This window comes from Oratosquilla oratoria, chromosome 21, assembly GCF_046742065.1.
Source record: "Oratosquilla oratoria isolate Oo_2021 chromosome 21, ASM4674206v1, whole genome shotgun sequence".
NCBI classification, from domain to species: Eukaryota; Metazoa; Arthropoda; class Malacostraca; order Stomatopoda; family Squillidae; genus Oratosquilla; species Oratosquilla oratoria.
In genome coordinates, this window is record NC_134797.1 from 46,745,321 (window position 1) to 46,757,820 (window position 12,500).

At 44.4% G+C, this 12,500-nt stretch overlaps 1 protein-coding gene across 1 annotated transcript in view; it reads left to right on the forward strand.

Annotated features, from left to right (window-relative positions):
• LOC143037150 (uncharacterized) overlaps window positions 1–12,500 on the forward strand; it is a 262,074-nt gene that overhangs the window by 106,665 nt on the left and 142,909 nt on the right. The gene's annotated exons all lie outside the window — the stretch shown is intronic.

The window sequence follows — 12,500 nt, forward strand, 5'->3', positions numbered from 1 at the left end:
AGGGAGGAGAGAGGGAGAGAAAAAGAGAGATACAGAGAGAGAGAGAGAGAGAGAGAGAGAGAGAGAGAGAGAGAGAGAGAGAGAGAGAGAGAGAGAGAGAGAGAGAGAGAGAGATACAGAAAGAGGTAGAGGGGAGAGGGAGGAGAGAGGGAGAGAAAAAGAGAGATACAGAGAGAGAGAGAGAGAATGGACGAATTAGACAGAATGAGGACAAGAGAAAGCAAAGGTTGGTAATGAGACAAACAAAACTACGGATTGGAAGAATGAATAGAGGAGCTAGATAATAATTGACAGAACATAGAAAATAAAGAAATAGATAAAAAAATAAATCAATAACTAAGCAAGCAAACAACTAAACAAATGAATAAGCAAATAAACAACCAAACAGGTGAATAAATCAACAAATGATTATATAAGTAAACAAACATTAAAATAATAAAATAATAAAATAAAATAAAATAATAATGATAAGTTACAAGTCCTCATGTGCTCCTCCGACCAACTGATCATCTTTAAGATAACAAGATTTTTTTTTTTTTATCATATTTAGTAAATCCATTATCATTTGGCCCCTCTGCTACTGTTAAAATAATCTGAATTAAAATTAATATTTTTGGACCCATCCACATTTGCTAAAATGGACGAAACATTAGGCTGGCCGGCCCCCCGCTGTTTCCGTGGGGTGCTGGGGAGCGTTGGTTTCGGCCTCATCTCGTTAGTTAGTTAAGGCAGTCCGTCGTTGACGACGAAGACGTCCTCTCTCTCTTGAAAGTTTATAAAGCAAAACATTGGTAAGATCATTATCGATGTCACTGATGTATGCGCCGATGGCTCCTCAAGCCAAACTCTGAGGCGCATCGCTTTCCACATGTTGGACATGGGATACCGTCCCCAGGTGGAAGAGGGTTTTGGGCCTGGTACTCATGCCTGCGGGTTCGCTGGAGGTTTCTGGTAGCTGTGCGTTTTTCCTCGAAAGTTTCAGCTGCTTGCTTGATGGTTAAGCGCCAGGTACATCGGTCCGAGGCAAGGGTTTCCAGTTGGTTTGGTTCTATACCGCATTTTTTAAGGTTTCGTTTCAGATGGTCTTTGATTTGATTTGATTGATTTGATTTATGAGTTTTTGGCCGACGGCCAGGCACTGGGACCAAGCTGGTCTTTGAACCTCTTCTTCTGTCCACCAATCACACGGGTCCCATCTCTCAGTTCACCGTAGAGAACCTGTCGAGGGAGACGGTTTTCTGGCATTCGTATGACATGTCCAACCCAGCGCAACTGGCGGGTGATTATCATTGACTCTATGCTGGTGGTGTTAGCAGTTTGAAGAATGTCGACGTGTGGTACACGGTTACGCCAAGTGATGCCTAAAATGCACTGTAGACAGCGGATGTGGAAGACCTCCAGTCTGCGGACTTGTTTACTGTAAAGCGTCCAGGATTCACTGCCGTACAGTAGAAAGGGAAGACAGATGGCAACATACACTTTGACTTTGGTTTTAACAGTCAGGTCTCGGTTTGTATATACCCTCTCCCTAAGCTTGCCGAAGCTTACTGTGGCCTGGCGAATGCGGTTCTGAATCTCTGGTTCAAGCTCGCAGGTAGAAGAGAGAATGCTACCAAGATACTTGAAGACATCCGCGTTTTTTAGTTCTTCCCCTTCCACCGTAAACCTGGAGAGTATGTTGGGGTTACGCCGTTGGGGTTCGAATAGGTACTGAAGTACCTCAGTCTTGTCCACATTGACCAGCATACCTCCTGCTCGGTATGCATCATCTCGTACTTTGGCCTGGAATAGAGGACGAACTGAGAGAATTTGATCTCGTCGGGCGGTTTTTTTTTTTTTTTTTTTTTTTTTTTTTTTTTTTTTTGACTTCATACTTCTGGTAAGGGCTTTCAAGTCAAATTGTAGAGACCTACATTTCTCTTACTATCAGTTTCGAAATATATCTTCACGACATTTTGGATACTCTTTTTTTTACTAGTTCTGTTGATACAGCAACTTGCAAAATTACTTAGAACTTTCAAAAACCCCTGGAGGATTCTGAGAATTTATCAAAATTTCTGTTATTTTCTAAAGATACTTTGGAAGTTTTTCTGGAGTCCTCTGAGACCTTTTTGGGAGTTTCTAGGATTTTACTAAATTTTCTCTGATTTTTCTTAAAGAATTTTTAGATGCTTCTGGAAGCTTCGAAGACCTTTTGGGAGTTTCTGAGAACTTCTGGTGGGTATTGTTAAAATTATTATTTTCTTTTATTTTCGAAGTCCATCCGTATATGGAAATCTATAACCATGTTATTATTTGTAACCAATTGAAAAACTCCTAACCTACTTCTTGAAGTTCGGGATTTTTATATTTTATTTTATTTTACTATGTTTTATTTTATTTTATTTTATTTCATTTTATTCTATTTTATTCTATTTGTTTAATCTATTTCATTTTGTTTAATTCAATTTCATTTCATTTCGTTTTATTTTGTCTCATTCAATTTACTTTAATTTAATCTAATTCTATTTTTATACTGAAAACAAGTACAAGTGACGGGAGGGGAAGAAGGGTAGAGAAAGAGGAAGAGGAAGGAGAGGGAAGGAAGGAGAGAGGGAGGAAGGAAAGAGAGGGAAGAGGAGGAAGAATTGAAGGAGGAAGGGAAGGGGGGGAAGAGAAGGAAGAAGGGAAGGAAGGGAAAGGGAGGAAGAAAAGGAGGAGGGAGGGAAGGAGAGGAGGAAGAGAAGGAGGAAAGGAAGGGAGAGATGAGACGAAGAGAAGAAGGGAAGGAGGAAAGAAAAGGAGGGAGGAGAAGGAAGAAGGAAAGGGAGGGAAAGGAAGGAAGAAAATGAGGAGGAAGGAGAGGGAGGGGCGAAAAGAAGGAAGAGAAGGAGGAAAGGTAAGGGAGGTAGGAAAAGAAGGAAGGGAAGAAAGGGAAGAGAAGGAGGAAGGGAAGTAGGAAGGAAAGAGAGGGAAGAGGAGGAGGAAGGGAAGGAAGGGAAGAGAAGGAAGACAGGATCAGGGATGGAGGGAGGGTATGAAGTGAGAATGAGGAATTGAGGAAAAGGAGGAAAAAGAGGAAAATAGGAGAGAAAGGAAAATAGAAATAATTTGAGAAGAGAAGAGGAAAGATGGCGGGGGAAGGGAACGAGAAAAAAGAGGAGGAGAAGAGAAACGAAGTAAAAAAGAGAGTAGAAGCAGAGACGACCAAGGAAGAAAAAAGAGGAAGAGCGATGAAGAGAAAGGAAGAAAGAGGACGAGAAAGGAAAATAGAGAAAGAGAAAGGGAGAGGAAGAGAGAAGTAGAAGGGAGGAAGAGGGAAATAGAAGAGAAGAGAGAGGTAGAAGAGAGGAAGAGAGAAGTAGAAGGGAGAAAGAGAAAAGTAGAAGAGAAGAGAAGTGAGGAAGAGAAAGAAAGAGAGAGGAAGAGAGAAGTAGAAGAATGGAAGAGAGAAGTAGAAGAGAAGAAGAGATAGGTAGAAGAGAGGAAGAGAGAAGTAGAAGGGAGGAAGAGAGAAGTAGAAGAAAAGAGGAGCGAGGAAGAGAAAGGATGAGAGAGAAAAGAGAAGTAGAAGAATGGAAGAGAGAAGTAGAAGAGAAGAAGAGAGAGGTAGAAGAGAGGAAGAGAGGAAAAGAGCGAAGGCCCAGGGACGGAGGTAATTAAGAACATGTAGGGGGAGATAGAGAGGAAAAAAGTGAAATGAAGTGGAAGGCAGGCAGCGGAGAGGGAGAGAGAGAGAGAGAGAGAGAGAGAGAGAGAGAGAGAGAGAGAGAGAGAGAGAGAGAGAGAGAGAGAGAGAGAGAGAGAGAGAAAGGACAAAGAATGATGGGAGAGGAAGAAAAAAAAAAGAGTGATTCAGGAGACGGAAAGAGGAACAGGAAGTGGATGAGGAAGGGGAAGAGGAAAAAGAAGAGGACGAGTGAGGGGAAGAGGAAGTGGAGGAGGAAAAGGGAGAGGACGAGTGAGGGGAAGAGGAAGTGGAGGAGGAAAAGGGAGAGGACGAGTGAGGGGAAGAGGAAGTGGAGGAGGAAAAGGGAGAGGACGAGTGAGGGGAAGAGGAAGTGGAGGAGGAAAAGGGAGAGGACGAGTGAGGGGAAGAGGAAGTGGAGGAGGGAAAGGGAGAGGACGAGTGAGGGAAGAGGAAGAGGAGGAGTAAAAGGAAGTGGAAGAGGAAGAGAAGGAAGAAGGGAAATAGGAAGAGAAGGAGGAAGAGGAAAGGGATGTGGATGAGGAAGGGGAAGAGGAAAAGGGGGAGGAAGAGTGAGGGAAAGAGGAAGAGGAAAAGGAAGAGGAAGAGGTAGAGAAGGAGGAAGGGAAATAGGAAGAGGAGGAGGAAGAGGGATTGGGAGAGGGAAAGGAATAGTAAGAGGAAAAGGAAGAGGGAGAGGAAGAGGAAGAGGAGGATGGATAGATGAGAGGAAGGGAGGACGGAGAAGACAGGAAGGAGAGTTGTAGGAATGAAGCAAGGAAGGAGGGAAGGAAGGAGGGAGGAAAGGAAAGAAGGAATGAAGAAGGGAAGGTAGGAAGGAGGGAGAGAGGGAGGAAGGGAAGGAGGGAAAGAGGGAGGAAGGGAGAAAGGGAATGAGAGAGAGAGAGGAGATTAGTGGGAGAGAGAGGAGGGGAGGGAATGAGGGAGAGAAGGAGGTGGAGAAAGGGGGAAAAGGGAGGAAGGGTGAGAGGGAGTGAGAGAGAGAGAGAGGAAGGGAGAGAAGGAGGGAGAACAAGAAAATGAGGAATAAATCGAGAAAGACAAAGACAAAGAGATAAAGAAAAATAGACAGAAAAAACAAACATAGACAGAAAGAGAGACGCGAAGAGGCAGAGACAGAAATACAAAGGAATACAAAGACGGAGAGACAGAGATAGACAGAAAAAAAGGTAAAGACAGAGAGATAGAGAGACAGATAGATAGGTAGTTAGGTAGGGAGGGAGATAGTAGATATATAGGTAGATGGAAAGAGACAGACATCCATACGTACAGACAGATAGTCATTCAGACAGAGAGACAGACAGGCAGAGAAAAGAAATCCAGAGAGAAACAGTGATAAAGAGACAGACAGACAGACAGACACAGGAGCACATAGACAGCAGAGGGATATTAACATACAGCAGGTGAGACGAATCTGAAGCAATAGGAAGAGGAAGGAAGGAGGAAGAGGGGGAAGGAAGGAAGGAGGAGGAGGGGGAAGGAAGGAAGGAGGGGAGGAGGAAGGGAAGGGGGAAGGGGAGGAGGAGGAAAAGGAAGGGAAGAAGGATGAAGAGGAGGAGGAGAAGGACGAGTAAGAGGAGGAGGCAGAAGGAGAAAGAGGAGGAGGAGGAGAAAGAGGAGGAGGGGAGGGGGAGATGAGCAGGAAGAGAAGAAGAAGGAATAGGAGGAGGAAGAGGAGGGGAGGAGGAGAAAGAGGGGAGAAGGAGGAGGAAGAGAAGGAGAAGGAGGGATAGGAGGAGGAGGAGGAGGAGGAGGAGGAGGAGGAGAAGGAGGAGAAGGAGAAGGAGAGAGAGGAGGAGAAGGAGGAGGTGGAGGAGGAGGAGGAGGAAGAGGAGGATGACGGGGCGAAGTAAAAAGAGAATGATTAAACTTGTAGAGGGGAAAACGATGAGAGCGAAAGAAAGGCGAAGGGGGATAGGGAGAATAACCAATGGAAGGAAATGAAAGAGAGAGAGAGAGAGAGAGAGAGAGAGAGAGAGAGAGAGAGAGAGAGAGAGAGAGAGAGAGAGAGAGAGAGAGAGAGAGAGAGAGAGAGAGAGAGAGAGAGAGAGAGAGAGAGAGAGAGAGAGAGAGAGAGAGAGAGAGAGAGAGAGAGGGGTAGGGAGAGAGATAAAGAGATAGAGAGAGAGATAAAAGGAGAGAGAGAAAGTGAGAGAGAGGAGAGAAATAGGCAGACAGACAGACAGACATAGAGAAAGTGAGAGTGAGAATGAAAGAGTGTGTGTGAGGGAGAGAGTGAGAGTGCAAATCAATGATTGGTTTTCGGGTGTGTGGTCTGGGGGGAGGGGGGAGGGGAGCATAAACTGCAGTGCTCCCAATTGCAATCTGCTCCAGTGTAATCCCCCCTCTCCCTCCTCCTCCCCTCCCCTCCACTCCACTCCTCTCCTCCCCCTCCCTTCCTCCCACTCCTCCCCCTCCCCTCCTCCCCCTCTTCCCCTCCCCCTTCCTTCTCTTTTCACTAGACTTTCCCCCTTTTCTTCCCCCCAAACTGTTCCCCACAACCTTAAAACAGGGGTGGTGGTATGGGGGGAGGGGGGTATTGGGAATGTGATGTGACGGCATCGGCCGCAGGCAAGACCCACTTTCGTACAGTCATAACTGCCCAACGATAGAGCTAAACTACGCAAATATATTTCTTGTTGTATTAATACAATTCTATTTACGAAAAATCTAAATCTCTATGTGTATGTGTGTATATATATATATATATATATATATATATATATATATATAAATCAATTTATATATAGGAAATTATATATCTCCTCTCTCCCCCCTCTCTCCCTTCTCTTTCTTTTCCCCTCTCTCCCCCTTTCTACCCTCTCTACTCACTTCCTCCCTTCTCCATCTCCCCCTCTCTCTCTTTCCTCCTCTCACTTCCCCTTTTCCCTTCTCTCTTCCTTTTCTCCCTTCTCTCTCCTCTCCACCCTCTCCCCTAGACTCTTTAACCTCCTCTCCTCATACCCTCCTCTCCCCCCGTCCCCCCACGCCCCCCTCACCCCCCTCTCACCCACCCCTGTACTTGCGTGTGCGTTTGTTACAAGTGTCTTTAGTCGTTCATTTTGTATAGCGGTACAAAGTCCCTGGTACCCCGGTAACTCTCCGGTACTTACCGGTACCTCTTTGGCACTCCCCGGTACCTCTCCCATTCTGTTGACTCTTCTGGTAATGTAGAGTTCTATACAAGTGGTCAGGGAATTCGTCCATAATGATTTGTCATCACAGGATCTTGTTCTCTCAAGAGTTTTGCTTTATAATGTAACTACGCTATTTGCAGATGTACGAGCACATATGTATACACATATTCATATACATAGAAATAGATATATAGACATATATATATATATATATATATATATATATATACATATATATAATATATAATATATAATATATATATATATCATATATATTATATATATATGTATATATATATATATATATATATATATATATATATATATATATATTGTTGATAACTATAACGGAAGCCGGAAAGGAAATTAGAATTCCCAAGCGCTTTCGTGATATTTCACATCTTCTGGGGAACACAAAAGAAAAAAGTTACACATAGGTATATAAGAGGTATAAAAATAAACTGGGAAAGGTATAGACAATACACATTGAGAAAATGTAACAAACATTAAAATGCATAAAATCAAATTATTTATGAAAAGATGTCATGTGATTACAAATTTTGTCAATGATAAAATGTTCTAATTTAAAAACATCATTGCTAATATTAATGTTGTATCCTTCAGTATTTTTATCATACAACTTTCAGTAATGTTCCTATTGGCAAATGAATCACAAGACACACACACGCACACACACACACACACACACACACACACACACACACACACACACACACACACACACACACACACACACGACTCGGTGGCGCGGTTGGTAGAGTCTCCGACTGTCACTACGACAGTCCGGGTTCGAGTCCTGCCCAGGGCTGAAATAATTTCAGTATCACTGCGCTTCGAGTAGCTTCTCCAACTCTTGTGAGCGGGGAGTTGGGGGTGCGTGTCCGTGTAAGGTCACAGCATTACCCATAGATTGGTCATACGAGTTCTGAGCTCTCTTCCGGGAGGGAAATAGGTGTCGATCACGAGTCCAACCCGTGATCCAAAGACCAAGATGAATCACACACTCACATACATACACATTGCAAATATATGCCTATTACGAGAAGCCTCATGTCACCGCTATTTCGAATGCTGGACGTAGTCCTCACCTCCTCTTACTTCTCCTCCTCCTATTCCTCATCTTCCCCTTCCTCCTCCTCCTCCGCTTCTTCCTCCACCTACTCATCCATTTCTTCCTCCTCCCACTCCTCCTCCTCCTCCCCTCTTCCTCCTCTTCCTCCTCCTCCTCCTCTTCCCCTAACGTAATGAGTCGCCGACGGGAGACTTTGTTCGGCGTAATAAGGTAATTTTTCGTGAGCGGAGAGCGAGTGATACCTCAGGAGGCTTAATGGCCGACCGGCCGCAATTAATCCCCGTGTGATCCATTAACTGCCTAGACGGATCATTAGAGGTTTCGTGTGGCGTTTTGGATCTATATGTACGGGGGGAGGGGGAGGGGGGGACAGTGGGGGGGAAAGGTGTTGAGAGAGGTTTAAGAATCGAGGGGAGAGGGGGAGAGGAGGTGAGAGGGGAGAGAGGAGAATGGGGGAGAGGGGAAAGTGGGGGGTGTATGAGAAGGGAGAGTGAGAGTGGTCGAAGGGTGGGGGGGACATGGGGAGGGGGAGAGGGTTGTAAGATGGGGGAGAGGGTTGTAAGAAAGGGGAGTAGAGCCAGTGGTGGTTGTGGTGGTGGGAGGATTGTGGGTTGAGGGGGGAGAATAGAAAGAAGTAGAAGTGATGAAAAATATAGAATAATTCAAAAGTAATATATATATATATATTATATATATATATATATATATATATATATATTGTTGTTGTTGTTGTTGTTGTTGTTTTTTTTTCCCAAGTCCCCAGAACCAAAATAATGCTACGTGCTTCTGGTCCGTTGGGGTGTCACCAATGTCTCTCCCTAGAGGATCTACTGCATAAAACATGGAGTGAAGGTCAAAGGAGAACAAAGAGAAAATGAGAAACAGGGAGAGAGGAAAGATGGAGAGGCAAAAGAGAGAAAAGGAAAAACAAGAGAAAGTGAGAGATGAAAGAGTGTGTGTGTGTGTGTGTGTGTGTGTGTGTGTGTGTGTGTGTGTGTGTGTGTGTGTGTGTGTGTGTGTGTGTGTGTGCGTGTGTGTGCGTGTATGCGTACATACGTGCCCACATGTGCGTGCACGTGTGATCATGTATAAAACATATGTATACATATATATGTATGTGTGTGTGTGTTTGTGTATGCACGTGTGTGTACATACGTGCCCACATGTGTGTGTACGTGTGAACATATATAAAAACACGTGTATACATATATGTGTACACATGTGTGCACGTGTGTGTACATAAGTGCCCACATGTGCGTGCACGCGTTAACACATATAAAAACACGTGTATACACTTACATGTACACGTGTGTACTCATGTACGCGTAAAAAACAACAACATCAAAGAGCTCGAACCGGACGCTTCAGAGGCGCGTTTCGAACTTCAGGGTTCACGCATTCTTCGGCGGGATCAGATTCGTTTTAATTACAATCGACGAAGAAGACCCTGCGGCTTCGAAGCTTCGCCGAGGCTTCGAAGCTTCGCCGAGGCTTCGAAGCTTCGTCGAGGCTTCGAAGCTTCGCCGAGGCTTCGAAGCTTCGCCGAGGCTTCGAAGCTTCGCCGAGGCTTCGAAGCTTCGCCGAGGCTTCGAAGCTTCGCCGAGGCTTCGAAGCTTCGCGGAGGCTTCGAAGCTTCGCCGAGGCTTCGAAGCTTCGCCGAGGCTTCGAAGCTTCGCGGAGGCTTCGAAGCTTCGCCGAGGCTTTGAAGCTTCGCCGAGGCTTCGAAGCTTCGCCGAGGCTTCGAAGCTTCGTCGAGGCTTCGAAGCTTCGCCGAGGCTTCGAAGCCTCAAATTCTCCGGTCAAAAACCGGAGCCGACTGGAATTTCCGGAATGAGAACGAGACGAGATGAGGCCGGTAAGTACAGGAGAGCTACCGGTGCGTACCGGAGAGGGACCGGTGCGTACCGGAGAGGTACCAGTAAGTACCGGAGAGGTACAGGTAAACACCGGAGAGGTACCAGTAAGTACCGGAGAGGGACCGGTGAGTACCGGGGAAATACCGGTAAGTACAGGAGAGGGACCTGTAAGTACAGGAAAGCTACCTGTAAGTACCGGAGAGGTACCAGTAAGTACCGGAGAGGTACCGGTAAGTACCCGAGAGGTACTGGTAAGTACCGAAGGACCAGGGACTTATGTACCGGTATACAAAAGGAACAACTAAAGACACTTGTAACAAACGCAAAGCCAAGTACTGGCAATTAATGAAGAGATACTAAAGTACCGGAAGGGATGAGGTACCGGGAAGCAAGTACCGGAGGAGGTGCCAAGGTACCGGGAGAGGGTACTCATAGCGGGAGGGGGGTTGGAATACCGGGAAAGAAAATGACCTTCCAGGAAATCTGCGAGATACCGGAGACACATTGAGGTACCGGGAACACGACAAGTACCGGGAAATACCGGAGTGATGTTTGACGTATTTGATTTTGGCTGCCGCCAAGAGATTTCATTCGTTCGATGAAGTGGAGAGGAAATGAAAAAAGTGAAGAAAGAGGAGAAAGTGGAGAGAGGATGTGGAGAAAGTGGAGAAAGAGTGGAGAAAGAGAAAGTGGAGAAAGAGAAAGTGGAGAAAGAGGAAGTGGAGAAAGTGGAGAAAGAGGAAGAGGAGAAAGTGGAGAAAGAGGAAGAGGAGAAAGTTGAGAAATAGAAAGTGGAGAAAGTGGAGATAGTGGAGAAGGAGAAATTGGAGAAATAAAGTGGAGAAAATGGCCTCCGAGTGCTTCAGCAATCAAGAAGAAAAAGATGCTGGCGGCAGCATAAGCGAAGAAGCAACGTCAAAGATGAAAATAAAACGACGACGACGACGACGACAAAAACAAACGAGAAAAAGTTTAGGGACTTGATGAGTACTGTTTTTGGTCTTGGTCGTCGACTCGTCTATTTGTTTCCTCGTCTACTTGTCTATTTGTTTCCTCGTCTATTTGTCTATTTGTTTCCTCGTCTACTCGTCTATTTGTTTCCTCTTCTACTCGTCTATTTGTTTACTCGTCTACTCGTCTAATCTTGTTTGTTTCCTCGCCTACTCGTGTATTTGTCTTATCTTCTACTCGTCTATTTGTTTCCTCGCTTACTCGTCTAATCTTTTGTTCGATTCCTCGTCTACTTGTTTATTTGTTTCCTCGTCTACTCGTCTATTTGTTTACTCGTTTTCTCGTCTACTTGTCTATTTGTTTCCTCGTCTACTCGTCTATTTGTTTCCTCGTCTATTTGTCTATTTGTTTCCTCGTCTACTCGTCTATTTGTTTACTCCTCTACTCGTCTATTTGTTTCCTCGTCTACTCGTCCAATCTTGTGTTTCCTTGTCTACTCGTCTATTTGTTTCCTCTTCTACTCGTCTATTTGTTTCCTCGTCTACTCGTCTAATCTTGTGTTTCCTCGTCTACTCGTCTATTTGTTTCCTCTTCTACTGATATATTTGTTTCCTCGTTTTCTCGTCTACTTGTCTATTTGTTTCCTCGTCTACTCATCTATGTTTCCTCGTCTACTTGGCTATTTGTTTCCTCGTCTACTCGTCTACTTGTTTCCTCTTCTTGTCTACTCAACTGTTTATCTACCTGGCTATTCATATACTCTTCTATTTATCTACTCGACTATTCGTCTGCTTGTCTATTGGTCTACTCAACTATTCGTGTTCTCGTCTACTCTTTTAATCTACTTATCTACCTGTCTACTCACCTGCTCGTCTACTTGTCTACGATCTTATACATTTATTAATGTACCTATGTGCTTATGAACCCATTGTACTATTTGATTATTCAATTATCCAATTATTAATGAATATATTTTTTCTACGTTTCACTCCTCTCTCTCTCTCTCTCTCTCTCTCTCTCTCTCTCTCTCTCTCTCTCTCTCTCTCTCTCTCTCTCTCTCTCTCTCTCTCTCTCTCTCTCTCTACCTTTTTTTCCTTCAGTTTTTCTTTTCTCCCTTCACGACACGTACCGCCCCCTCCACTTGTAAAGGGGCACATATGGTGAAGAATTAATTATATAGGCCACCACGGTTTGTTTACATCGAAGGAAGATATGAATAGGGGGGAGAAGACATGTCGTGCCCATCGCTCAACTCACTTTTACCACATAGAACAATTTTTTTTCATTTCTCTTCGTATCTCTGTGTACTAAAAGATATGAAAAGGCGACGTTGCCATGTCTCCAGCTCGTTTCACTTGAATGAGCACAGAACTCCATTTATGTGCTTTGTTATTATGATACAAAGAACGAAATACAGTGTTGCCAAACCAACAAATCATTTTATGACAATGAAAAAAAAGCGCAGTTGCCAAATCTCCAAGTTATTTGGAGACAATACAAAGATGCCTCATCTCGCAAATCCTTCCCTTACTGGACATTCATAAGAGTAGAGCCATATAATCCCCTTTGTCCTTTTCTCCCATTCCATCACATCATCTTGTTGCATATCTTGCAATCAGTCCCTCTCGCGCACTTTGCAACGCACAGAGAGGCGACGGTGCCAAGTCTACGATAAAAAGTCTTGAAACCTGAATTCTTCAGTTAGTGATTGTTGTACCGTGTAGTAAACATTTACTCGAGAACATAATCGGATGTGAAATAATTTCAGATATTAA